At 38.7% G+C, this 3,495-nt stretch overlaps 1 protein-coding gene across 1 annotated transcript in view; it reads right to left on the reverse strand.

The window, feature by feature from the left end:
- PIK3C2G (phosphatidylinositol-4-phosphate 3-kinase, catalytic subunit type 2 gamma) overlaps nt 1-3,495 on the reverse strand; it is a 472,569-nt gene that overhangs the window by 170,399 nt on the left and 298,675 nt on the right. The window lies entirely within an intron of this gene.

Genomic DNA, 3,495 nt, shown 5'->3' on the forward strand with positions numbered 1-3,495 from the left:
CTATTTAAAAAAATTTATTTCCTTTCAATTATTTCTTCCTTGTAGCATACTTAGAGACTTAAGAAAGACCTGTGGTCAAATCTGGGCTGTACAGCTTAAAAGCTGTGAGACCTTGGGCAAGTTACCTAACATGTCTATATCCCACTGTAAAATGGAGGTGACAACCCTTCGCTCATTTTTGTGATAGATATATGAGCAAATGGATATAAAATGGCTTTTACAGTGCCTGACACTCATGTACTTTGAAAAATTAATACATTTCTCTTTCCCTTTCTGTTAATGCACATTTTCTTGTCTTTACAAGTAACAGTACAACATATATTTCATCTTCTCATTTCTTTCAATCATACTTTGCATTTCTATCTTCAGCTATATGATATTGATTACTTCCCACCCTACTTTCCTTGTTGCTTACTTTCCTTTTATTTTCTTATAATTGTTTGAGTATCGAAAGGCCATATGTATTCAGGCTATTAAAGAGTTCATGTCCACAGGGAAGAGTCAAATCAATACCAAAGAAAAGAAAAGGACTTGATGCTTTCGATTTATCAGCTTGGTAAAATATGGCATCAATACATGATGAAGAATCAGTTTGAACGTCGTTATGTCTGAGAAGTCTGAAATCGACAGAAGCTGAGAGGAAAGGATCTATTTCTTAACTGACCTATCAAAACAAATCTAACCTAATCCTTAACTAAAGACAAACCCTTGGTTACTGAATCAATTGGAGTTTTATAATTTTATGGGTGAAGTTGCTTGTTCAGCAATAAAATTCGGCTGCAAGAATCACCTAGGGATATTCTACTTTTATTGTTTCATATCTTGGTTTTCACAAGCAATATGTTTTTGAGTCATATCAAAAGCATTATATATTCAACAACTAGTATGCACAAGCTATTGTCTATATCCTAAGAAAAGGAAGCACCAAATATACCCTCAAAAAGCTTACAAAAAGTTGATTGAAAGTACATACATATAAATTAAGTTAAAAATAATTCACAAGTCAATTTGCCTCAGTTGAATGAAGGCACATTTGAAGAAGAAAATCTCTCAGAAATGAACTGGATGTTGAAGATCGTGAAGGACATAGATTGACAAATAGGCAGATAAAGGGCTTTCTAGGTAGGGAAAGGCAAGTGATGAAATACTAGATTAGAGTAGAAGTTATAAAGTGGATTGGGATGGCCATAGCCAAGAGACAGGGAGAATTAATCAGAGGCTTGGAGAATGATTTTATGTCAATGGTGAGATAGAAAAGCCAGAAGGCAGGAAAGAAGATAAGAAAAGCTGGAATACAGAAAGGAAGATATGACCTCTGTCCTTGAGAAGCACACATTAATGACATAAATCTAAAAATAGTTTAAAAAGAAACCTATTAGTAAATGAAATGTCTAGTCCTCATTTTCCCAAAAGTGGAGAAGGATTACATTAACTTACCTCTCCGATCCCACCCGATCCATCCCTTTGTGACGCAGAGGGAAGTAGAGAATGATCCTTCGTGATTAGTGGTTGACAGTGGGGATAAGGTTGGGGCTTTTTCTTATAAAGAAGCTTAACCCAAACCTAAGACCTGTGCTCTCTGCCTTTGAGCTCCACACTTTAAGGAACATGCTGGGCCAGTCCCAAGTGCTTCTCCCCAGCAAAGTTGACTGATGGTGATAGAACACTGATTAAAAGCTTTCCCAACCCCTCTCCATTCACAGGGCTTCTCTCCAGTGTGAATTCTCTGGTGCATTATAAGCCGTGCACTTCAATGGCTCACACAACCATCTAATGGCTTTCCCACAATCATTTCATTTATAAGGTTTCTCCCCAGATTATGTTTTCTGATGTACCATAAGGCTGGCACTATAACTGATGACTCTCCTACACTCACTATATTCCTAGAGTTTCTCACCAGTGTGAATTCTCTGGTGTATAATGAGGTGTGAGTTTTGATTGTGGATTTTTCCATGCTTACCACATTTATAGGGCTTTTTTTTTGTCTGTATGAAGTCTCTGGCATAGAGTAAGACATTCACTCAGACTCAGTGTCTTGCCACATTGAATTCAAAAAGTTTTTCTCTGTTATAAATTTGCTCATAGTCAACAAATAAAGAGTTCTGATTGAGGGTTTTCCAAACTCCCACATTTATATGCTTTTTATTAATATATGTTCCCCAGTGTGGAAGCTCTCATGTCGTGTAAGTCATTTACTTTGAATGAAGGCCTTGCATATTAATTACACTCATAAGCCTTCTCCCCATTGTAGATTGTCTGATAATTGATCAGGTTTCTATTGGAACTGAGAGCTTTCTGACACTCATTTTAACTGTAAGGTCTGTCACCTCATTGTTCAGCAGGACTGGAGGACAGATTAAAATATTCCCCAAGACAGTGTCACCTGGACATGTCTGTCCTGTTCATTGCTGTACCTGCAGGTACCCAACCCAGTGCCAGACACAGTTGATTACAGCGGCAGTCCCCAACGTTTTTAGTACCAGGGACTGGTTTCATAGAAGACAATTTTTCCATGGACAGGTGTTGGGGGATGGTTTCGGGATGATTCAAGTGTGCAACCCAGATCCCCTGCACATGCAGTTTACTGTAAAGTTTGCGCTCCTATGACGATCTAATGCCACTGCTGATCTGACAGGAGGTGGAGCTCAGGAAGTGATGTGAGTGATGGGGAGCAGCTGTAAATACAGATGAAGCTTCGCTCATGCACCTGCCACTCACCTCCTGCTGTGTGGTCCGGTTCCTAACAGGCCACAGAACTGGTACCAGTCCATGGACTGGGGCTTGGGGACCACAGGATTAGAGCAAATGGGTCTAGATAGGAGGAGGCTCTACTTGGGGCAGCTTCTATAGGGAAAGTGCTGTTGGCTACAGGGTGCTGCAGGAAAGGAGTGAGGTCCCAGCCTTAGTGCTAGCGGTGGAGATTCCTGGGCAGCCAACCCCTGGCCAAGCTGGCTCATCCACACCCCCCCAGGGCCCACACAAGCCAAACTCATATGTAATTTTAATGGAAAAAAATCACTCTATACCTTAAAAACAACAAACCAAGAAAATAAAAGCAAAAAACCAACACCTGGGCTCAGTAATTTCTATTGTTCTTTCTACCTTAAGATACTAACCATGCCTTTGAAATAATGAGTTACTATATAAGTTCAGCATTTGTCAGTGAACACTGTTAATGATGAAAAAGTTGTATAGTTTTTGAAAATTAATAATGATTTGGATTTTAGCCCAGATAGATATATCTCAGTTTATGGAATTTGGTACCTTATTTTGTTATTTTTCAAAATATGTTTATGAAGTATTTCAGGAAAGTTTGCAGGGTGTCTTGATAGTAGCAAAGTGAAGAAGATGAGCGTATCAAGTTTTTAGCAAAACATTTTATGTTCATATTAACAATGGCCTAACTTTTTCTCCTAATTTTGGGGTTGTTTTTTTGACTGTCTAACGACTTCAGTTAAGTACCATTTGTTGTGCATGCACGATAGTTTAACTTTT

This window comes from Propithecus coquereli, unplaced genomic scaffold (genome assembly GCF_000956105.1).
Source record: "Propithecus coquereli isolate 6110/MARCELLA unplaced genomic scaffold, Pcoq_1.0 Scaffold78, whole genome shotgun sequence".
NCBI lineage: Eukaryota > Metazoa > Chordata > Mammalia > Primates > Indriidae > Propithecus > Propithecus coquereli.